A 25,178-nucleotide genomic window follows, 5' to 3' on the forward strand; every position below is an offset into this window, starting at 1 on the left:
TTATCATAGAACCATTTTTAAAGATCGAATGGTCCTGTACGTTAAAACAACTCTACGAGCATTCCGGAGGTGATGAACCTGATGTTACAAAAGAACGTATAATTTTGCCTCGCAAAATGAATTGGATGATAGAGGTAGAGTGCCAGTTTAGGTTTAGACGCTAAGATGAGGGCCACCACAAAAGTAGCTTAAATTTTTGCGAGACCCGGGAATTTTTAAGACAATCTAACCTAACAACTCTTCTGTCCCGTGATCAGACGCATACAAATTCCCCTAAGACGTAAAAAGGTCCTCAAAATACTTGAGGCAGTGCTTAAACCAAGAAAGCTTAGAAGTGCATTGAACTGAGCGTGATATTAGAATTTCAGCTGTGAGAGTTTTGGGAAAGTTTAGCTTATGAAAGAAGCTTTCTGTGCAGAGTCCGATTTCAGCCAACATTTTTGTTCTCCTTGGATGTGTCGTCAAATTTATTTGGCGAAAATTCGGCAACAGTGATGTACTGCGCCGTTACAGAGTTGTAAAAGGTAACGCTTGAAATTTTTAGACTCTAGATTTATGCGATGAGTGAATGGCACCCCCCGAAATTGAGTCCAAAAATCCTGCTTCAAATAATGAGTCTTTCAGCGTGGCCGCGCAAATGCCGCAAATTCTGTCGAAATGGATAATGCGATTGGCGTGCGAAAGCGTTTGTTCATCCCTACATACATAATGCAGTAGCACCTAACTGAGACGTTCGTTTTAAGCACAGCGCTCATTTTTTTTTATTTGATACCTTAAAGGCCCCTGGTATGGGGCATTGCATATGGGATAACGCATTATGCTTATAGCACCCGGCGACGCTATAAAGCGCAGGCGCTGAGATCGGCGTTCCCGCGATAAAGGAAAATAGCGCACGCCCGGCACGGGCTGTTCGGAACTAGAAGCCTGCCACTCTGGTCATCTTGCTCGGGTGCTCCACTGCGACCCCGCAAAATCCACAACAGTGGTGACCCGGCGAACCGTGCCTTCTGCCCCAGCGGCGTCCTAGCATGGCGTACTGGCAGGACCCAAGTTTCGACCCGCCGCTCCCAGCGTTCCGGCCTGCAGGCGTCGGCGGGTGGTTCGCCCAACTGGAGGCTGCGATGTACCTGAACGGCATTACCATCCAGCCGTTTAAACACGCCGTCCTTTGCGACATCCTCCCGCCCGACCTCCTGTGTCGGCTCACCTACTCTGCCTTCGGCTGCCGGCCATACGATGAGCTGCGTGCGGCCGTCTTGGCTGACTTCGGCGCCTACTATGTTCCGCCGCCGCTCTACGACGCAGCGGACCCGTTTTCGCCGCCGCCAGCCTCTGGCCCTACACCGGTTTCGCGCGCGCCCACTCAGCCTTCATCAGAGCCCGGCCCGCCTCAGCAGCCCCTCGCCGCCTCGCCGCCACTCCTGCACAGCGTTTCCAGCCCGGCCGTCCCTCTCGACGCCACACCAGTGGCGTTGTCGCCAGAGCCTCCTGCAGCCAAGGACGACTCTGCGGCAGCAGCCGTGCCGAGGCTTCCGGCATCTCCATCTACCTCGTCACTACCGCCAACAGTTCTGCAGGCCTCTGCTGTGAGGTTGAAGCCGCCGCCCGCTGATGCTAAAGAGCCCTCGACAACGACCAAGCCTTCTTGTCACACTCCCAGTCCCTCAGAAGGTCCGCAGAGCACTAATTGTCACCAGGAGCAGGATGAGAAGGCCAACCCGGTGACAGCAGTAACAAGCATGGCGGTTGCCACCAGCCCCACTTTGCAGGAGCAGGATGAGAAGGCCAACCCGGTGACCGCAGTAACAAGCATGGCGGTTTCCACCAGCCCCACTTTGCCTGCCTGAAAAGGTTCCTGACCCGGTGTCAGCGCTTGCTCTCAAGCCCGACCAGTCCACTGATGTGGGCCCTTCTTGCTCTCCGCCGGTGTTTGCATCTTCAAAGCAGCTTGACACGGCTAGCTGGGCCGCCACCTCATGCCCATTCCCGCCACCCACAGCCGACCATGCCCACCCGCAAATCAGCACTGACCAGTCGCTCCGGATTGTCACTCCCGTTTCACCCAAGTAACTGGCATTGAACCGAGCAACTTCCTCCGTCATCACCACAGCTGTCACCGTTGTCTCGTCGGTCACAGCTGTGCCAACCCTAGTGGCCGGCCCGCACTGCTCGCGCCCTACATCAGGGGCACCTGGGCCATGTAAGCCAGCCATTGCAACCAACTTGGACGACTTGAAACTGTCGCTACAGCAGCGACACGACAACACGATAAAGACCACATCTGTCCACGGAGCCGTTTCGGCCGCTCCCTTGCTTGTGACGGCGTACTCTGTGTGCCAGCTTCCCGCCGACATCAGCTGCAACGGTCCAACACCAATGACACTTGTGCCAGCGGGTGACGACAGTCGGTGACGGCCCGACCATGGCCTCCATTGCCCTAATATCCTTTGTCAGCTCGGCACCCTGCATCATTCGCCCGTTGCGCAGCAGCCAGGCTCGTCCACCTGAGCTCGTGCACTCCACCCGACGGCTCTTCCCGGCCCCTGACATGGACTTACCGGACACTCCATCGTGTGACCTCCATCTCTATACCCCGTCGGCGCGCACATTTCGACGTCCCGTCTAGACAGGGGGCCCTATAGCGCCCGGCGACGCTATAAAGCGTAGGCGCTGAGATCGGCGTTCCCGCGATAGAGGAAAATAAAGATGGACAGCGCGTGCTCGGAGCGCACGCCCGGCACGGGCTGTTCGGAACTAGAAACCTGCCACGCTGGTCATCTTGCTCGGGTGCTCCACTGCGACCCCGCAAAATCCACAACATGTTCATTATGCTCGTCCAAGCATAACAGGATCACACGGTTCGTGTGTCGTCACTTCACTTGTGTAGATGCTAGAGCTAATTATGATGATGTACATGCTGGCAACGCTTTTGAACTGGTGGGCCTCCCCCCCCCCCCCCCCAAGAAAATACAAGCATAAACAAAAGGGGACAAGAAACCCAGGACAGATAAGGCACACTAAGCTTATCAGCTTTCGAGCTGCCTGTTAGTGGGACCTCCACTTTGCCCGAGTCCACCAGCTCTGAAGCTGCGTCCTCTAGGATCAACAGCAGCAACAGCACAAAAGGCGGAGACAAACAGCCTGCAACAATGTGGGTCATTTGAGCCCAGCGTCGAAAGCACCGAGGAGCGAGCAGTCCACAGCACGCAGAGTCTCCACTGAAGAGAACAGCAACAGTAAAATGCACTTTCGGACACAACGCCATCGACAGAATGGCGAGCGAGACGAAAGATCAAGAATGAAATGATGATTGCAAGAAAAGAACCCTCACTCTCCTTCCCCATCCACTGCCCTCCGCCATCGCTCCATCTGTAACGAGATCCTGTCCTTCTCATTGCGGCCGCCCCCCCTCCCCCCTCCCCTGGCACTGATGCTAATAGCCCAGCCTTTGAAAACACGCTGCGCACTACTGGCCCGCTACGCTCATTAGTGAGCCGCTAACGTACGTGCCCAGCCAATTAGAAGGTCAGCTGTGCCGCCATGTAGCTGGCCACTCTGGCGGCCGCTTCCCCCGACTCAGACTAAGGCTTAAGACTACGCACAGGAGCTATTTCGGGGAGATCGCTCTCGTTTCAGCCACTTGAGCTCTCCTCGGGTGTCCTTTCTTCTTTTTCGCCTCTTCTGTTTTCCTGGTTACTGTTTAAGTTCTTTCATCCTTTGTTCTGTTTTTTTTTTCCATTGCTTTCCGGCCAACTTCCCTTAACCAACCTGCTTCCTTACTGCTGACAGCGCCCGGCAGGTTTTGTTGTTTTCTGTTCTGAGCCAAAAGATTTCTTTCGGTGCCATGTTTATTTTTCATGAGCTGGTGAGCTTCTGCACCATCGCTATTCCCTCTAGAATCGGTGCAGAGTCATGAAAGCTGTGGCCGCCGTTATAAAAATGGTCTATAGACAGCCTAGGACAGGGTTAATTGGAGAGGTATGGAGAGGCCTTTGCCCTGCAGAGGGCATAGTCAGGCTGATGATGATGGTGATGATGATGACAGTCTATAGACTTTTTAGAGGCTCTGCTTCATTCGTATCGATATTTCTTGTCTTTCAATAGCCTACAAACATTCTATAGACAAAAGTCTACAAGAGATTCATGGCCATAAATCTATAGATTGTCTATAGACTGTGTGTTGGGTATGCATTGCATGTTAACTGTTATCTAGGATTTGTCTGTAGACAGTCTCTATAGACTTTATCGACAGAATTCTATGAACAGCCTTTAGACGGCCTGAAGGAATTTTTGTAAGGGCGGTGCCAACTAATGAAGGACAGTGCCGAATCCAGAAAGTGTACCGGTCAACACAACATCACCAACCTGCGCTTCAGCCGCTGCTTCACATGTTTCGGTTGGTTGGTTGCTTGGTTTATGGGGTTTAACGTCCCAAAGCGACTGAGGCTATGAGAGACGCCGTAGTGAAGGGCTCCGAAAATTTCGACCACCTGTGGTTCTTTAACGTGCACGGACATCGCACAGTACACGGGCCTCTAGAATTTCTCCTGCAAAGAAATTCCGCCACCGCTACCGGGATCGAACCCGCGTCTTTTGGGTCAGCAGCCGAGCTCATGTCGTAATTGGTTCAGCGAAACTACCCAAATAATCACAGCCCTTCGTTGCTCATGGACTGCCCTGTTATTTCAAGCCCTTACTATAGCCTTGCTACTTACCACACCGCGCGCGTGCAAAGGGGGAGAGAGTGTAGGCGGGACATTGTCATTAGTTTGTGTGCGTCAGACGCACCGATGGCGCTCGCTACTGTTCTCACTGCGTGCCAGATGCAGGTGGCGTCTATATGTATTTGCATAAGTTTCCGTAGCGCGCTCATCTAGCATCACTTTCATCCAAGAAATTTATTCTGTAAGTAATCAGCAGCGTTGCGTAAGCCAGAAAACATGATCGCGTAAACGAAAACAGCGAGTGTAGTTTGCCTGTGCGGTGGTGGTGGTGAAAAACATTTATAATGCAATAAATATTTACAGAGAGTTGATTGGGGTAGGCCCTATTGGCCCTTTCCCCTAACAATACTAGGTGGAGCCCCTATTCCGGGGCCCCATTGGCAAGCAACGCCGCCCGCGTCCGGTGAACCAAGGCCTTTTGGGTCTTTAGGTCCTGACAGCCGAGCAGGGCCGCCTCCCAGTCCTCTCTGGTGGGGTTGGGGTTGGGGGGGATAGATGGGTTTGACTGACACGCCCAAACCATGTGGAAGGTGTCAGCCACCTCCCCACAGAACTGGCACGCGCCATCAAAGGATGTATTGAAATGTTTAAGCACCGCCGGGCACAGTACAGTGTTAGTAAGAATTTTGATGAGGAGGCGCTCGTCAGCGCGATTCAGACCCTTACAAGGGGCCGGGTAGCGCCGGTGCTCCTCCTTGTAGTAATCGGTGATTTGTTTGAATGTAATGGCCAGATTGTCTGATTGGGAGTACCCTTCCAAGGACAGGGAGATAGCCCGGGGAGAGAGTGCGCGGGCGGCCTGATCGGCCTGTTCGTTTCCCTGGAGTCCCTGGTGACCGGGGGCCCAAATCAGGTTGCGTGGAGTTGGATCTTCAGATCGACAGCTATATTCCAGTATGCGCCAGGCAAGCGGGGGAGCCCAGCCCAACTCGTAGTTCCGACAGGCCCCTCGCGAGTCGGTGATGATGTGTTTCGACTTGGGAGTAGTGAGAGCAAGAGCAATGGCAATCTCCTCCGCGTGTGTTGCGCTGCAGGCTTTGAAAGTGAGCCCGTTGACTGTGTTTGTGTTGTGTACGACTGCGGCCGTGTACCACACCCCGTGGTGTGGGCCGGCAACGTCCACGTAATACACATGTTGTTGGTTACCATAGTATCGCGCCAACGCTTCCGCGCGCGCCTGGCGACGACCGCTATGGTCTTCTATGGACATGTTGCGGGGAAGGGGTCGGACCCGGAGGGCGCGTCTCCAGGGTGCTGGCACTCTCTCCCTTTCCTCAATATGGTAGTCATGTTTGATGTGTAGCCGGTCCAAGAGGCGGCGACCGGACGTGGTCTGTGCAAGACGCGTGTATTGGTTGACTAAGTGGGCCTCTCGAAGCTCCCGAAATGTGCGGCGCAGTAATGAGCGGACTACACACCTTGAAAACGTTAACCGCTGTGTCGCAACACGAAGGAATACGTACTCATCAGGAGCTGCTGGGTGAGAGTTTGAGCTGCGAAAAGTAGCGGCGGTTACATCTAATTGAGGACTAGGAGAAGCATTATGGACGCAGTGAATGTGTAGCACATTAGAGACACTATTGACACCTTTGACTACTAGACACCGTTGACGCCGTTAAAAAAACATCTAGATCACTGCTATTAAGTAATCATTATAAATAGAGGAAAACTGGGCAGCTAATTAGAAAAAAAGAAGAAAACCCGTTTTTTATGCACCGCTCTGTCATTGTCAGGTATCTCGCTGTTATTAATGAATGCCTACAAATTAGCCCAGTTGCTCGCGTATTAAGTAATGTTAGATCGCAGGTATATAAGTACGTAGTGCAGCAAAGGGAAGCGATGAAACCCGTATGTGCGGTAAAAAAATTCTGTTTCTGGCGAATAACGCCAGCGAATAAGCTGTGAGTTCATTTAAAAATAGCACAGAGCACTGTGAGAAACACAGACAAAAAGGACTTAACACTGGAATTCGGCAGGTAGTTAATAGGAAATTGGTTTTGTGGAACGAAAAGACGCACCAACTGTCTCACTTCTCAGTGGGCACCGGAACCGCTTTGGGAGGGAAGAGGTGAAGGAGGGGGTGAAAGAAAAAAGGTGGATGAGTTGCTGTATTTATATATAGAGGAGGGCTGCGCATTGATTTCGATTCCTTAGGGTTTTTTAACACGACAACGTTAATGGCTCTCGACACATATGATGTCACGCTCGTTTGTCTAGAATGAAAATAAGTGGAAAGAGGACTTGTAATGTTAATTAGAGGTCGGCGCATGTCTCAAGCGACTTCACTTCAAAAATGAATTGATTTTACTTAAATTCTTAGCTTGCCCTCGCATCACAGAACACAGTGGGGTCTTTTTAGTTTAACCAACATCGAAACAGTGCCTCCACGGCCGGAACTGAGCCCGCGTTCTCAGGTTCAGCAGGCGGACGCTGTAGCGGCGGTTAGTTCATGGAATGAAATGTGATTGTGTTTCGAGCCCCGAAAGCAATTTTTGCTTCCTTCAAAAGAGGAGCGATGCACAACGATTTTCCCATTAGCAGAAGTCACAGTATTCATTTGTCTTCTTGTCACTGTATCTTTAGTGTCATTTTCTTAACCCGCAAACGAAATTCTCGCTGGTTCTAGCGGCAAAATAGCGTCATTTCTCGCTTTCATAAACGCATACAATGCGTCTGCATGGAGGGGGGGGGGGGGGGGGGGGGGTGTTGGATCATTTTCATGGGATGACATTCACTGCGCAAACGTATTATGTATTCCGCCACGCAGAAAGGAAACTGCGGAGAACCCGAAAGAACCTCAGTGGTAGAGAGAGCTTCGGCAGCAAACTCTCTATGCAATTGCACCGATAGTGATGTCTCAGCGACATGAAGCCAGTGGTATAAGCAAAAATGGGGAGCTTGGCAGAAAATCTGTGCACAAGCACCTTTCAGTGCAGGTGTTAACTCCTCAGATTGTTTTTATTTTAGAATAAAATGGAGCTTTTTGAGAAATTCCCCATCAGCCACGATACACGATGTCGCAACTCGACATAACGAGGCACCTGTGTTCATGGGTTAATTTTCTTTTTTCTGACGCCTATACTGTGGTTGCTTCCACGTGCAAGAGCAAAGGAATGAAATGAGTACGGATTTTGTCCCCTCACAAACGCTGTCTCTAGAGCACCACTTTCGAGTTCACGCCGCTAGTGATCATTTCATGCGCGCCTATGCAACTTGTCTTTTTCTCGTCTCCGACTCAAATCGAGGTCTTGCCTGGCTTGAATTTTGTGTGTTTTTATTTTGATTGCAAGGGGCTATCTAAGGTGTTTTTACTCTTCCGACACAAACAACGTATTTACTTTAATCTGTTCATATCTTCTATCCAGAACTCTTATGAATAGTTTGCATGGTGACTCTCGTTGCATGCAATCCAGCATTAGCACCCAGCGCATTTTTTTTACGAAGCATTATTACTGTAATTAGTGCCGCAATTTCACAGATTTCATTTTTTCGACTTATTCGTCTTTTAGCAGTGCGCACGAAAATTCAGATTGTTTGAACCAAGCGATTCTCATTCGTTGGAGACGGGAAAGTAGAATGAAACATACTACAGCACACAGGTATTACGCGCAACAAGGCACATCGTCGTCGGCAAACTTTCTCTCCAACGACTTTTCGACGTGTTCATTAAAGCCGAGGTAACATAAACCATTTTAAATCCACTTTCTGATTTCCCACGCATACACTGAGTGCTTAACCTCTAACAGTTATAAAACACATCGCGCATTCAACGGGAGGGTGATCACAAAGAAAATGACGTCAGAACATTGCGCCCCGGGCCCCATTCATTCCATCGTGAATTCAGATAAGGGCGTGCGACTCTACTAATGAGCACGAACCGAGAGCGAACGGCGCCTGAAAGCTTACCTGTTCGGGCCTGCAAATTATTGCCCCTTGATTGCTGCCGCGACTATCTTGCTCAGCCATAGCCTAGTGACTGCTGCTTAGCAATGCAGCCATTACGACTCCAGGAGAATGACATTCATTTTCTCACTTCGGGAAGGCTTTGTGACGTCACTGCTGCCTTCGGCACAGCTTCGCAAACTTTCTTCCGTGGCTGTTTTATTACGTATTGCTCTGAATCCTGAGAATTCAGACTTCACTGAACTCTGATTGATCATTTGGGGAGTAAGCATCGTGTATTCCTTGCATCTTGCTATCTTAGTGTCATACTTACAAAACGTTCCCCGAGCAAGAGCCATGTTAGTGGCCCGATCACTGCGAGTGTCGAATAGTGGTGATAGCCAGATTTGAAGAGAGCCCTGTTTGCTATCCAGCGAGATAGTCCTCACACAATATCTCACCAGGCTCACAGTATGGAAAGTATATAAGTGAATTGCGCAACAACTTAGTCAGGACACAGGAAGAAACACATACAACAGTTCACGAGCGCTCGTGAACTGTTGTATGTGTTTCTTCCTGTGTCCTGTCTAAGTTGTGGCGCATGGATGGATGGAAAACTTTATTAAGCAAGTGAGTTTGGACCGTACAAGATCTCAGGGCCACCGCACAGCCCTCACATTACGCGCATGTGTCCAGGCCACGTAGGGCCATGGCACTGGCACCCCGGTTCACACAGCGAAGTTGCGCGTCCGGGTCCTGCGACGCAAGGCGGGCCTCCCATTCCTCCCATGTACCGATGGCGGGCTGTCCCTGCGGGGGAGGGACGGCAGGGCAGCCGAAGAGGATGTGGTCTAGGGTGGCGTGCGGTTCTCCGCAGAGAGTGCACTCTGGGGAAACATGGCGGAAGTGGGATAGAAGCTGAGGGGTAGGAACTATGCAGAACCAACTAGCCCGACAACACGCTCTTCTGCACAGTATGGAAATTTATTCTTTTGTATATTAACTGAGAAAAAAAGGAAAGTCGCGACACTATAGTCCTTTTCTTCCTTTGTCGTGTCAAAGGCCTTCATTCTGCTCGTGTTATTATTCCTAGTCACTAAAAAAGCAGGGAAAGAGCACCGAGCACAGCTATTACCTTTTTCGATTCACTGATACCTTGATCGTTACACACCTTTCACATTATTCATCCCGTTTCAGCCGGGAGGTCCCCTGTCAGTAATAGGCGCTTTAGTCTTTTTTTTCTGAGCAGAAGAATTTGAGCATTGGTGACCGTCCGGATAATATCCGCGCTTGTTCAGGGTAACACCATGGGGCGCCACTGTCCCGCTTCCAGAGGGTGTCGTGCTTCCACGACAGGATATCGATATGCCACACGTGCATGCTTAATTGACGTCTCGCACCCTTACTTCATTCACCCCTGCCGCCGCGGTGGCTCAGTGGCTATGGTGCTCGGCTGCTGGCCCGAAAGACGCGGGTTCGATCCCGGCCGCGGCGGCTGAATTTCTTTGGAGGAGAAATTCGAGGCCCGTGTACTGTGCGATGTCAGTGCACGTTAAAGAACCCCAGGTGGTCGAAATTTCCGGAGCCCTCCACTACGGCGTCTCTCATAGCCTTAGTCGCTTTGGGACGTTAAACCCCATAAACTAAACCAAACCATCATTCACCCCTTTTTCCCTCTCTCTTTCACATGAAGTGCATTCCAACCCCTGGTGTAGTGTAACAGAACTAAATACACTTTATGGTAGTACTCTCCGTCTTTCCTTTCCTATATTTTTCTCCTCTCTTGCTCTCTTTTTGAGCTTTTGAGCTACGACTGCTGACCTTCTAAAGAAGGTATGAACGTGACGTCACGAGTTCTGTTGTGTTCTCCAGCTTGTAGCTTCAGCAGTGCAGGCCAGAACAGGCGGTGATAAGCCTATTAGACACGCGCGACGGCCTTCCGCTGTAGTTCGTGGGCTTCCCTGGCCGTATTTGTAAAGCACTTGCGTGCGTTTATTGACAGATTTGTTCCTAGAAAGCACCCCGATGAAACTGGTGCCGTCTTCTGATGAGAAAGAGCCCTCTCGTGAGAAAATGCAATGTCTATTGGAGCTTTGCTTTGAAGCCACGTAAAATCTATAAGCAGCTGAGTTCAAACCATGTAAAAATATTCAGGGGGCACTTAGGCTTTGTAAAGTGCTGCAAGGCGAAAGCCTTTCCTTGCGCACTGTTTGGCAATGATTTCTTTATTTTTCATTTTTTTTTTCATTTCTCATTTTTTTGCTGTTTTTGTAATTTTCAGTTGTTTTGTTCTTGTCTTTCTTGCTTTTATTTTATTGTTTTAATTTTTGTGATTTTTGTTTTTATTCCTTCATAATTTTGTCCTTGCTGTTTTTGCAAAAAAAATTATTTGTTTTGGCTTTTGTTATATTTTTCTTGATTTCTCTTTTCTTTTCATTTTCTCATTACTCCGAAGCCGCGCACTCTGACGTCATAACCATTTTGACCAACCAAAAAGCGTTACATCTCCTGCTGACAAACTTCTGCTGACAACCTTCTGTCGACAACGATGAGGTATTAAAGGCTTTCGCTTTAATGTAAGAGCGGAGTGGTTACCAGCTCACGATTAAGTTGGAGATGCCTTGAAAGCAATGTATTGGTTATTTATCGAATGCCAACACTCCCTTGGAGACATGCACCTCTGGCTGTCTTCAAACAGAATCGCCCAGGAACGAATCCTGCTGGATGTCTTCAGCCTGATTCAGGCCGCATAAGACTATTGCTATAAAAAAAAAACACAAACTGACCGTACTCCTGCGTTGAGGTGTGCGAAGCGAATTATCTCGGGTTAAATGAGGAGAGTGGGGTCAGGAAGTCGCTCAAATAAGCAGCTCTTCAGCGGGCTGTGTAAAGGTGATCTCGAAACTGTGCTCAGTGTGTTAGAAAACTCCATGAGCGAATCTCAAAGGGTCGATTGCCAGGTTATTGTATTGGCTCTTTCCTTCCGGATATCCTCAAATGAAATTAAGTAAGCAATGGTTACACAGGTTGTATACAGAAGAGGTCGCAGAGCCAGGAACACCGTTCGGACTTTCTATAAAATTGAAATTAAAGTTGTCAAAGTGTAAATGGGCTAATGAATTGAGAGAATACATAGCTATAAAATTAATTATAAAAATTACTGTTTAATAGGAACGTACAATTAAAATTATTAAGCGGAAAAGATTAAAACTGCCGTTTCCGGTATGTACAGCCTCCAAGATTTTTAATAATATCCCGAGAGAGTCGACTATCCCGAGCTGCTGCGCTGGAAGACGAAGGAGAGGAAAAAGCATGCGAGGGCATGTAGTTTGGTTTGTTTTTATTTTTCTGCAATTATTTTTTTTTCTAGTTTAAGTCATTTCACTATTCTACTTCTCCGCCTTATGCTTTTCTTTGCCTTTGCAATTACCTATGTGATTCTCCTGGACATTCACCGCCAAACCTTGACCAATCACCCCGTCCGAATATGTGCCATGCTTGCGGAGGTAAACGATACTAATGGCCACAGTTTCTGCCGCCGGCGTGAGCGCCACCTGCTAAGCTGTTTTGATTAGTGCGAAGCAATCCTTGCCCATCAACGGCTGTTAAGCATCCCAACCCCATCCAGCGGTGACCAGTCATTTTATCCAGTGCACATAGTGTAGGTGACCTCTGAAAAGAGGACCCCCATTTGCGATAAACAAAAACATACCCAAGAAACCAGTTGCTGCCTTTATTTAAAAAAAGAAAATTTTAGAGATCACTGCGGCGACCCGCACTGGGAGAATGAGAAAGCATTGACGCTTTCTCCGGACTCATCGCCTCTCTTTGCCAGTCTTTATCATTTTCTTTTCCTATGTTAATTTAACTACTGAATTAACGTAATTATCTTAAGTTTTAATTAAAGATCGCTTTATTTCCTCTTACACATTTTTTTTCATCTCAATCAATCAATTTGGTTTTTCAAATTTGGTGCCGTGGTTGCTCTCCCGTCCACTTACTATATCCCCGTCCAGCCTTTTCAACCGTACTGTAACATGGCGGCCAGCCGAAGAATGAGGCGTGGTGAACCATGAACGAGAGATGATTTAATGGCCGCTGGCCTAGCGCGAGAGCTCCGTCCCGCGCCACTGCCAGCGTAGTCGTCTTCGTAACAATACAATTGTTTTTGCTGTTAATTTACTATTAACTAATTAATATATGTCAGTGAAACTTTTCGATCGATTAATTGTCACTCATCAAATACATTTTGTTTCAAACTTCATTTTCACTCCTTTCCTTATTTTTGCTCTGTTTTGCCGTCGATGGCTGTTTTCCTGTCTACTCAATATATCGACGACTGCGCTATTTTGACGTGTTTTCGACATTATTGGCTTTAATTAATTAACTCATCATCCAGTCCACATAGTTTTTTTTGCGCACCATGCTCGCATTATCCTCTGTCGATCACAACCATTCGTTTGATGCTGCTTCTTCTGAGAACATCACAACTGCGGCGGACATGTTTTGCCGACACATATTGGTGACACGACCCCGTCGACATAGCCTAGCATTAATAATTGCGAAAAGCGAAACAGGCTCCTAACTTCGTGCTTGGAACGTTGCACGTGTGCAGCAATCTAGTGCCACAAAGACGCAGCAGATAGAACCAGCAACAAGTGCTCTCAGGGCTCGGCCAGAAGACTTGCTTCGCGGGTGTTGATTCGCACAAAGCATGAAGCGAAGTAGACGACGCTCGTTCAGCAGCATGATCAGTGCACTTGCTCGTTCCCTCCCCCAATTTCCACTCTCCTACGCCTCGGCGCCGCTGCATAGAGCAGTCGATAGCATTGGTTCCGCCGTTATCCACAAGCGTACCCTCCGCAGAGTTCCAACTTCAAATCTGGTTGCAGAACGCCATAGCCAATTTGTCATCGCGGCTGGTCATAGCTAACGAGATTAATAAGCTGTTAGTTCATGCTGTGTGAACCGCTAGCTTTTAGTTGTGTTTGTTATTCACACTATGATGGCTGTTCCGTCAGTTACATCGGCGGAACGAAGAATCATTTCACAAAGGCTTCGCGGCACAGGACTCTGACCGAGAGCGCAGTGTAGTCGCGGAGCATTCTGAGGAGTTGGACTATCGCATCGACTTTGAGCATGCCAGGGATGTTGACACCGAGCTCAACCCACTCAAGCGACAGCTTTTAAAATCCGAGCACATACATAACACGCCGGGAAATGTAAACTGGTCCCACGACTCTCTTCAATCAGTGTATCTACACGGCCTTCGCGATGTTGAGAAGTCCATCGCACGCAGCTCCACGACCACGCATTGTTGGCAACGCAAGTCATGTGAGTCACGCGACTGCCACCCCCTTTCCCGGAACAGTGGAAGTGGGCCCAAAGAATGTTGAAAAGCACGTCTCTTGCTTTTACCCAGTGAACACTGAACAAATCGCCTCCCAGGCATCGGTTCCTAATGAGACTTCGGTAGGAGTGTCACAATCTTTTATGCGTAGCATATTGCAATCACTCGGTTCAGCCCTTGGGCGCGGCCGGGCAGCCACCAAACCACGTGACGTGATGTCACGCGGTTTGGTGACGTCACGTGGTGACGTGACGTCACCAAACCACGTAAAGAAGAAAACCAAACAAAAGGAAAGAAAAAAGAAAAAAAAAAGAAAAAAAGGACGACTGAGCATGGTGGCGGTTGCCACCGCCCCGTTTCAAAGGGGGCGCTCCTATCCATCCATCCATCCATCCATCCATACGTCACGGAGGAAAACCTGCTCAGAAAATCGAGTGCCGCCAATTGCAATAACTCGCGCAAAAAGACCGCACAATATGCAACGCATTCTTGGCTTAACCAAGCTTAGCCTGGGAATCTTTTTATGCGTAGCATATTGCAATCACTCAGTTCAGCCCTTGGGTGCGGCCGGGCAGCCACAAAACCACGTGACGTCACGTCACGTGGTTTGGTGACGTCACGTCACATGGTGACGTCACGTCACCAAACCACATAAAAAAACAAAACAAAAGGAAAAAAGAAAGAAAAAGAAAGAAAAGGACGGCTGAGAATGGTGGCCGTGTCCACCACCCCGTTTCAAAGGGGGCGCTCCTATCCATGCATCCATCCATCCATCCATACGTCACGGAGGAAAACCTGCTGAGAAAATCGAGTGCCGCCAAGCAATACCTCGCGCAAAAAGACCGCGCAACATGCAACGCATTAAGCCTGGGCATCTTTTTTTTCTCCGGTGGTTGAATTTCTTTGGAGGAGAAATTCTAGAGGCCCGGGTACTGTGCGATGTCAGTGCACGTTAAAGAACCCCAGGTGGTCGAAATTTCCGGAGCCCTCCACTACGGCGTCTCTCGTAGCCTCAGTCGCTTTGGGACGTTAAACCCCATAAACCAACCAACCCTCATGCTCATAGTTTATGACTCTGATTTTATGTCAGTAATTTTCGAATTTCTTTCTCTGCCCTAGAAGTATCTCTTTTCATGTTCATCTTATATTTTTTCGTCATCTCTCCGTTTTCGTTTTTGTTTTGCGTTCTTTACAGCTGTAATTCAGCTTTTATTATTTTTTATACCGCATTCTTGTGTTAGATTTTGTGTTGTTCACAGCACAATACTTTTATTTGATTTATTTCGTTACTATCAGCGCCGTTGAGGCGTTACAAATAGGAGGGCAGTTGTTGCAGTTAACTTTTTTAATTTAATATCTACGGAGACGACATGTATTTCGCTGTTTCTATTTATTTCAGTGAGAGTTGACGGGTATACGCTCTTTCTTATTCCGTATAGCCCCGAGGTTACGGATGCTTCCCATTCAACAGAACCAGAGAAAAGAGAGAAAAACCAGTGCTGACAATTCCGGAACCCCAATCGTCCGGAAAGCTTACGCAGTAACACGTGACATCAGCTTCAGCGCGTGACCTCTTTGTTAGTTTTTCTTGTACTTGAGATGGAACGTGGCTCCGGGGATAACATGTAGGATGTTACGCTGAAGGTCTATCCCCTCCATTTCCGTCTCGCGTAGTACATGTGCCAACGTCTGCTGTTCTCGCAACTGCTGCGTAAGCGGATAGCTGCAACAGACGTGACCGAACTTCGCAGACAAGAAAAAGAAGGCCTGCTGAGCGCGGCCTGACTTGCAAGTGAGTGCCTTTAGGGGCAGACAATGGGCAGGCCCAAACATGTATATAGCGCATAGATAGAAGTGCAGAGCAGTTTCACATAAAGCTCTGAAGCCAGAAAATGCTTACACATTGCATACGGCAGAGAGTTCATCCATTTCGTGGGTTTTACGCCAACTGTGACCGCAGAAGGGCGCTAAAATCTAAGGGCCCGACACTCAGGCTTCACTAATCAATGTGAAAGACAGGTAAACTGCACGGGTCCTATGAACAATCTTTGTCAAAAATATACAGTCAAGCAGGTATGCTTGTGCCCACACAGTGCGGCTTGTTTTCTGTCGGTAGAATTTCAGATCTCTCGCAGATAAGACGATTGAAGCCCCCACATCTCCGGACTTCAGAATTTTATGCTGTGTATGAAAAGCTCTTAACTTCGGTAATTCATTTCTACGTTTTAGTACAGCCCACGAATTACAGTGCTGCAGAGCACACCACCGAGGATTCAAAAGTGGTGTGACATGCAGTTGATAGGTAAGCATTTCTGCTTTTGCGGGATTTTGTTTGCGATCGATTCCTTTGGGCGTGTTGCATATGGTAAACGTCGAAATTTTCTATGGTGATGCTTGTTAAGTTCTGCGTTAAATGTTAAGCAGAGGCAAGATATGTGCGAACTCCTTATCACCTCCAGCGGCATTAGACAGCCAACCCTAATTACTCTGTTGCCAGTGTGACCTTCTCTTTTCACGAAAAAAACAACAACAATAAAGAGAGACTGAGCACACAAAATACGAGCAGCAGATGCGCGCGTTCTTGGGATGTCTCCAGAGATAAAACGCTGCGAAAAGAACGCAGAGCAAGGAAAGGATCCAGCTTGAAAGATAACATCGCAGAAGAAAGAAGGTAACTTTAAAAGCTCGCACCTTACTGCTGATATTCGAATTTCGTTCGTGGGGAACAGCGCGTTAACGGAGCAGGACCCGTATTACGGAACTTTGTCAAAATTATGTCAAAAGTTATTGACAGTGACGTCAAAATGACGAAACGATGTGACGTCGACGCCTGACGCAAAATTGACGCAACGAGGAATCAGCCAATTACAGCAGAGCGGCGCCCCGAAGCATTTGCCTGCACGACGAGGGACCGTCTGCTAAATTTTTGCTAAAAGAGTAAAGAAATGCACAACGATAAAAATAATTATTATTTTATTTTGCCAAACAATGATGTTTAAAGCTAAAAAATAGTAAGAAAAACAAGAAGCGCAAGAAGGTAGGCTATTAAATTTCCTGGTGGGTAACTTTTGCTGCCGCGGGGGTGCGCAGACGGCGGTAAAACGTCAACAAGCCGCTTTGCACGAAAACAGCTGTTCCACGCCTTGATACTGTTTTCTTACGTGGCGACGAAAATCAAGGTACTGTGCGGTTGTTCTAAGTGCGGAAAAATCGACGAAGCCAACTTGTTAAGGTCTGTGTTGTTCGGCTCTTACGATCGATGAAAAAAGTGTCAAAGCGTGAAGCGTTGTATGTGATGCGTGGTCGTCTGTTTATTTTTCCTCGACCGGACGACCACGAAGTGCGATTTGCAGGGGAAAATAAAGTCATTTGCCAGCATAAGCATGTTTTATTCGTATGCAGCTGTGGCACAGAGGTGTCGTCGGCTGCCGAAGCTTGCATGAAAGCCGCTGGTCGCAAATAACCGCTGTGCACACAGCACCCGCCGCTGCACCGACAGCGCACTCGCACGCACACCTCCCAGTTCATCGCAGAGTTCTTCGCACAGCCACTCCGTAGTCTGCCTCTCCAGTCGAAAAAGGCGTCGAAACAGCTCGTCCGGCAAGTCAAACGCGTCTTCGTATGCCCTCCTTCGCCGTTTGCTCGCGCCGGCCTAGCCGCCATCACCACATAAACCGCTGGCGCCGCCGCCATTTTCTGTCAAAAACTCGACGGTCCAATTTTGATCGCCTCGAATCCGTCAAAAAAAAAAACGTCAAAATGCGCCTGCATAATTAGGCGTGCAACGTCACCACTTCTGTCATGTCCGTGACGTAAACGCCAGCCACCCATGACGCAAGAAAGCAACATGGCCGCCGGCCACGGCCGACCAATAGGAGCGCGGCTACGGCGGGGCTTTTTGACGAGTTTTTGACAAGTTTTAGAGCGCAGCTCTTTGGCGTCCGTTCCTGGGTTTCGCGTCGGCGTCGGCGTCGGCGTCGGCCTCGTAACCAGCTCCGCCCCCAATGTCACGCTTTGCAATTGGTCGAAATGCTCGTGACGTCACAGTGCGCGAATTTCAAATGGGGCCAATTGTACTTCGGCTAGTAACCATGCAACCAATCAAAGCGATCGTATAGTGATGCTGCAACTAAGTTGGACTGAGTTTCGTTAATTGCTTAATTAATCAATTAGCCTAATTAATATAGAGGAGAATGAAGAGGTCAGAAGAAATGAAAAGAAAGACGCGCGCCGCAGCGACAACAGCGTCCGCGGAAGGAGACGCTGCTGAAAAACACATAAGTACGAAGCCGCGTTCCCTCCACCACCACGCACTTCCCCACTCAGTAAGACGTTGCTCGTTTCATATACGTTGTGTCGAACATCCTAGACAGTTCCAACAATTGACAGGTTAATGACAGAACACGATGGATAGAGATACAATAATATAAATATGAAATAGCCTAATTAACCTTTCTAGTTAGACCGCATAAATCAATAAAACCGAGAACGAAATTGGCGAGTTGGGGAATCGAACCAGGGTCTCCGGAGTGCGATACGAGCACGCTAGCCACTCCGTAATGCCAGCTGAATGGTTTGGAATGAACAAAGGCGCGTCTAGCTAATACGGCGTCTTCGTTCACTCCCATCTTCCCCCTTTCCCTTACGGCGAGGTGCAGGTGTCCACCCAGATATGCGAGAGAGATACATTTCCTTTCCTCAAAAAATAAATTTACCGTCCAGCAAGGCGTACAGCCGAATTGGCGATGGCGTTCTGTGGACTCCCTGCCAGCGTTGCAAGACGCTGTCGCGTTCCACTCACATTCGAAGCTTAACATGTTAACCACACATCAGTAACACACGCAGACAGCCAATGGACGCGTCATTCGCTGGCAGCACTTGATTCATCATTCACAACCACATTCTTAACGTACGCTCCCTTGCCGCACATGCCAAGGACGTACACCACGATCACATTCTGCGCCATTCCTCTGTACTTTGCTTTGCTGAAACCTGGATGGATCCCGAAGAGCCTCTCGAAATCATAGATTTCCTATACTGCTGTGGTGCTCGCAGAGACCACAACAGAGCGGCGGGAGTCGCTATCTACTTGCGCACAGGTCTCTCTGCAATACCAGTCGAAATGTTTGGCACGTCACATGAAGTTGGCGAACTGTGCGCCGCAAAGTTGCCCAACGGCTTGCTGGTAGTAGCTGCCTACTTCGCCCCTACCGCACTCACGAAAGACGTCGTGCACTTCCTGCAACTCGCATTAACCGTCCATCGATCCACACCGATGTTAGTAGTGGGGGACTTTATTGTTGACATAAAGACAAACAGCAATTTCCTAACACTTATGCGGGAGAACATCCCGTTCCTCTCGCTTGTAACGCGTCCCACGGCTGTGACAACCTCGCGAGGCACTTGTATAGATCTCGTCTTTGAGAATCAAGCATTGGTGTACCAAGTCGAACATATATCAGTCTATTTCTCCGACCACAAAGCTTCCTTCATGACTGTCAAGAACTGTTAGTGGAGTCTTTGTTAAAGGAATACGTGTGAAAAATAAAAAAAAAAAATTCTGTGATAGCGCATACATGTGTTGCTCGATTTCTTTGCCTCAATCTATCGAAAAGGTGAAACAGCTTATTTGCTGCGCTCAAATTTCGCATTAGGAAGTAACGTAATCGTCGGTAATTTTTTTGATTTGACAGTTCCGTAATACGGGCCCAGGAAGGTAGACCTGCGCGATAGAGCGGAGTCCGTGCCCTAGTTTCCCGTGTTAACAAAGGCTCCGTCAGAGCTTCATGGCACTTTGCTATCTACACACACCTTGTCGGTCTATAAATCAGGGCAGTACTGTGGAAGCTACAGACCTAACGTCAGGCAGCCAAGCACCCCAATTATGAAAGCGAGTTGGAGGTTGGTGTACAGGGCATATAAGCGTTCTTGCCGAGTGCGTCTTTTTTGACTGGCATAGTATACTAATTGTTTGATAAACTCTATACCGTCTTGGTTTTTGTTCCTTGATTGGCTAAAACAAATTCACGGCTGTTGTAAAGTCGGTACCTGCCGTTCGACGAGAAGGTTTCTGCAATCTAAATGGAGTAAAGTAAAAAACAGTAATTTTACTCCAATAATGCTCATGATGTCAGTATTTGAAGCATCAAAGATGCCATTAGCGAATTCATCTTTTACCCGAAGGTGTGTGATTTGTCGAGGCCGCATAAGAGAGCTCAATAGTGTACGCGCATCGCGAAGACAGGCTAATGATAATAACCGCCCAGCAATAACAACTTCCAGTCAATAAGAACAGGAGCAGGGAGCAGGACGATCATCGATGCCACGTACGACAAGATTACTTCCTAGCGCATTGAAAACCAAGGTTACCATTCAAATAAACCCATTCTATGCTTCGGTGAGCCGCGTCAGTGGATAATGACAGTTGTTTCTATTTATTACAGTTCTTTTCTGCCCGCTGTTCGGTTGCTGCTTAGTGATACCAAAGATCGCTATAGCGAGGGTATCAGCGACTAATAAATTGTTCTCGTGAGCGGCTAGGATTGCTTGAAGAGATTTCCACAGCTTCCCTAATGCTGTTCCTTCTTTTTTACCTGGACGGTGAAATATGGCCAATAGCTAAACGAAGGAAACAGGCTGCCGTGATAAAACTATCGAATTTACAAGCGAGCAGGAAAAAGTGCGCCCCGCAAGCCGCTCCAGTGGTTTAACTAAAAAAAAAAAAAAATAAAACCGGCCGTGAAACAGGTTTTTCACCGGGACAACAGGTAACAAAAAGGGGTTAAAGAAATGCCACTTAGGATAAACGCTACTAATGAATTATTGTTTCATTTTTTCTTTTCTTTTTGACGTCGCTGAGCGAGATGTCACCACTGTGTTGCGTGGTTCGGCAATATTTTACCAGGAGCTTCGATTGGGAAACTTTTATCTCACTCACGTTTTTTTTTCGCATTGTCCAGTACATAGTCCCGAACTCCAATGGCAAAGGTATATTAAGGTATTCTTGGAGAAGTATCCTACCCGTATTGTGTTGGCGACTCTTAATTTTGTATAACGAGAGAGAGTAATCGCCTGTATATTAGTTCAGTTCCTTAACTGACAAACTTCAGTGAGTAAGCTTAGATAGTTCGAAATTTCTTGCGCTAAGTATATTGCACACAAAACGTTTCTTATGAACATTGAGCTTCGGTGTGGCTTTCACAAGAGCCCTGTTTCCGACCAGCTAAGCAACGATGTTCATTTTAAAATAGAAAAGAAATGATTATCAGCCTGGGAATTTTCCGGGCCTCGTCTGTAAGGACGCCTACCTGGAGAGTAAATAGTTTTGTCATCTTGAGCTAACTAAACGATTAACTCATTCACTAATAGCTACACCATTTAGTGCGTTCTGCATGTCTAAGCGATTGCGAAAGCATATACCACTATTTGAAACGTTCATTAGGTTGATGCGAGTGTTAACTACAAGCAAGTAGATTAGAAGAAAAAAATACACGATGCTGTTGATGGCACTTCGCGTGCAGTTTCATAAAGAAAACAAATGAGTGAGCTCAAAGCATGGCTCCATCACTGACACCTGAAACGTATCTTTCCTCAGAACGTAGAAACGGGGTCTTTTTTTTTTGTTAAACTTTACTTCAGCTTAAAGGTAGCGGATTTATGAATAGATCGAACTTTGTTGGAAATATTGCCCTTATCCGCCTCTTATTATTCAGGCGTTGTTGAAAACGGGGCTGCCGCGTTCACCTTCGGCACTATCCTGAAGATAAAATTTTGGCTTAAAACAACAAACTTGGAGCTCCCATATCGAACCTCGGCCCAATGAAAGTAACACTCGCAGCAAAATTTCTCCTGTTTGCCCGAAAACTTTTCAGTCTTTCGAGGCGGCGTGAAGAAAGAAGTTGCCGGTTGAGCCTAAGAATAGAAGACTCGCTTCTAAATTATAGAGTTGCTTACTCAAATGAACAAAGTAACGAAAAATGAAAAGGAAACAAAATGAATCCTTGACAAACACAAACTTTGAAACATATAGCGCGCCCTTTGTTTTGTTTGTGGCGGTTCTTTCCTTTAATGCCTTGATCAGGTCCAGCGGCAGCAGGCTTTATGGTACGAAGCCGTGTTTGCGCACCGCGAGCTGAATAGTGAGAACGGAGGTGAGGTTTTTTAAGCAAACAAGCGCGGCGAATTCTTTCATCCTTTAATGCTCTTCCAGCGGTGACTCACTTTATTTGCGCCTTTGTGGACATAACGGGGGAGATCTGCGGAATAAAATAAACAATTGTATGCCAGCAACACGAATGTTACCTATTTAACAGTTCAGAGTAGAGGCTGGTTTCACTAATAAAGTAAACAGGCGGTAATAAAGTTTAAGAGCGCCCTGATAAAAAATGCGCATTAGCTAAGCCAATAATCCTCTAATTTTGGCTCTTAGTAGGCCTTTTGCAAGAGTAATTTGCTTATTGTCTCATACGTTTTCATGTAGGTGTTGTTCTAGGACACCTAAAGTGATTAATCATTTTTCTTTAGTTAGCAAACTGAACATTTTTTTTTCGAACATTCGTGAACCACTTTTTACGTGCGGACAATTCGGACGTGGTGAACCCAAGCCACTGAAATTGAGATTGCGTCAGCAGGAAACCACTAGAAAAAAAAAATTCGCGGTTAATAACAGACTAAGATAAGGGTACCTGCAGAATTCTCAAGCTATGTGAAGCTTCTGCCAGTATTTTCCTTGGCAGTAAGTGCGGCTTTACTTTAAAATACAAAATCAAACTTTTACCATGCGTATTGTTTTTGTCACAATGGGTCTTCTCCTCGATCTTATCCACGAACGCGATAGATTCAACGGTTTCTGCAGGAACTGATGATGATGATCATGTGAATTTTTATGGAGCAAGGGCATCTGCGGCTAAAAAGCGCCGTAGCACAAGGTATTTTCGTTTGCTCAAGGCGGGGTCAAAGACCATTTCCCAAGCATTTCCCACTAATTACGCCGAGCACCAGGCCAGGGGAAGACATACCTATTCTATCACCGGTGGGTACTCCGCAGCACTGGGGATCGAACCCAGCACCTCCCGAATGCAAGGCGGATGCTCAACCACCAGGCCACCGCTGTGGTCTTACTGCAGGAATTGTACCCTAGTACACTGCTGCTTCTTTTTTATGCGAAGCATATTACTAGAGCTACACTACAGCCCGTCGAGCGCGGCGGTGGAGCTACCATTGACCTTTAGCGTGACCACGTGACACCACGTGACAACATGACGTCACAGCAGAGGAGAGATGGGCTGCCGGCTCGCGCGGTCGGCCGCGGCGGTGGAGGCTCCACATCAGAGGCGCGGCGGCTGACCACGTGACAACATGACGTCACAGCAGAGGAGAGATGGGCTGCCGGCTCGCGCGGTCGGCCGCGGCGGTGGAGGCTCCACATCACAGGCGTTGCAGCTGACCACGTGACGCTACAGCAGCGGTATAAAGCTGAGCTTGCCTCGCTCTCCGGGCACTTACGAGGCGGCCAGGTGTCCCATGTATTACCAAGCCTAGCCATCAATATGCTTCGCATCTGACTAGGCTTAACCTTAGCTAAGCCTCAGCCATTTTTTCAGAGACGCATTAAGTTTAGGGATGGCATTGTCAACCTAGCAGCCAGTAACTTCCGTATCACTTATTTAACAAATTGCGCCCCCCCCCCCATTTCTGTGATTGTTCATGTCGCCTTGCGGCAAGCTGCTAAACTATATTGGGGTAAACATAAGTGAACCGCCTTGCATGTGGCTGTATTCATTTGGGGCATGCGAGTGAAATGTCAGCAATGGTTTGTACCACGCTGTTTCATTCTAACTTCGTTGAGGGAAGTGTCAGCTTGCCGGAACGAACAGAAAGTTCATTTTTAAGCCAAAATACTACATTGACGCCTTTTCTGAACAGGTATTCGTGTTGATTTTTTTTTCTATGTGGACAATATCTAGATGATTCTTCGAAAATTCACGGTCACTTCTCGTGCACTTTCTATCACACATCGTGCAGTATTTCAGGCGAGGAATAGATGCAGCTTTCGACTCTTTCAAACAAATCATGTAAACGAAAAAAAAAATACACAGCCATAAAAACCAAGAAAGAAAGTGCAATTGGCATGCTTTCATTTTTATTTTTAAAATTAAGGCGGCAATTGTAGTAGAAATTTATTGACTTTATAATGTGGGCAGTGTTTTCTACATTAAAATATTGTCATGTATTCAAAATGTTTGAGCAATTAAATTCAGGCTCATATCAGCACCTGTATTCAGGAGAAGAGAAAGCACTCAATGTTCACTGTGCTTTTCTACGTTTCGATGGCTGCTTGCTTGTTTAATACATGTATCTTAACGACAACCTAGTCTTCTTACCTTGTCTGCTTAAAAGAGTTAAGCTATATAGTACAGACTACGCCTTCTTTGGAGTAGTAGTCGGTTAACTACTCTACTCTGGCCTATGTCGGCTGAAGCGGCTGTGTTCAGACTATGATATAATGCTTCGGCAGAGAAGAAAAAGATTCATGGGTCTGTTAGGCGGTTGTAACGGAGAAAAGTCAGCGCTAGCTAGCTTGCGATTGCGAAGATATTAAAGAACATCAGAATTGACATACCACAGTGAATTTTTTAACCCCGGCCCCACCGCAGCGGTGATCCAGTGGTTAGTGCATTCGCCACGGATCCGATAGGGGGTGAAATGTGCAGGAGGTGCTGGCTGGGAGGTTTAGGCTTCTCTTTAGGAGGTGTTTTTTTTTTCAGCGGTACTGCCCAAAGGTGCAGTTCTGCCCTTGGGTTCCCAGCAGTGGGCTTATGGACGTCGACGCCAATAGCGCCGAACTGAGGAAACAGTTAAGAGCAGATAACGTTTTTACCACTAGGCTAGCGCAGCGTGGGCTTAGGGGTTGCGCATACTTTGCTTAAGCCATGTGCTGGGCTGCTAAGTGGGATAGTTATCTTTACATGTTAGTGCCCGGAGGTGCATTTTTACCGGTGGATACATGGCGGAAAATGATGGTGCAGGCTGAGTGAATGAATGACCCTACGCACAGCGGCCAACTGGAGCCTTATTGTCCTTTTTTTTAGGTGTCTCTTTCGGTTGATAATATCATGAGTTGAGTTGGAGAATTATACTGGGTTTAACATCTTCGTCAACGAGAGAAAAAAAAAAAGGATTTTTTCTAGGTCTTTTTGACACAGAGAAGTAATTTACGCTGT

General features: G+C 47.6%; 1 long non-coding RNA gene across 1 annotated transcript in view; it reads left to right on the forward strand.

Annotated features, from left to right (window-relative positions):
• Nucleotides 1-25,178, forward strand: part of LOC149335143 (uncharacterized) — a 75,536-nt gene that overhangs the window by 35,079 nt on the left and 15,279 nt on the right. The gene's annotated exons all lie outside the window — the stretch shown is intronic.

Source organism: Amblyomma mixtum, chromosome 7, assembly GCF_055824585.1.
Source record: "Amblyomma mixtum isolate Tamu chromosome 7, ASM5582458v1, whole genome shotgun sequence".
NCBI classification, from domain to species: Eukaryota; Metazoa; Arthropoda; class Arachnida; order Ixodida; family Ixodidae; genus Amblyomma; species Amblyomma mixtum.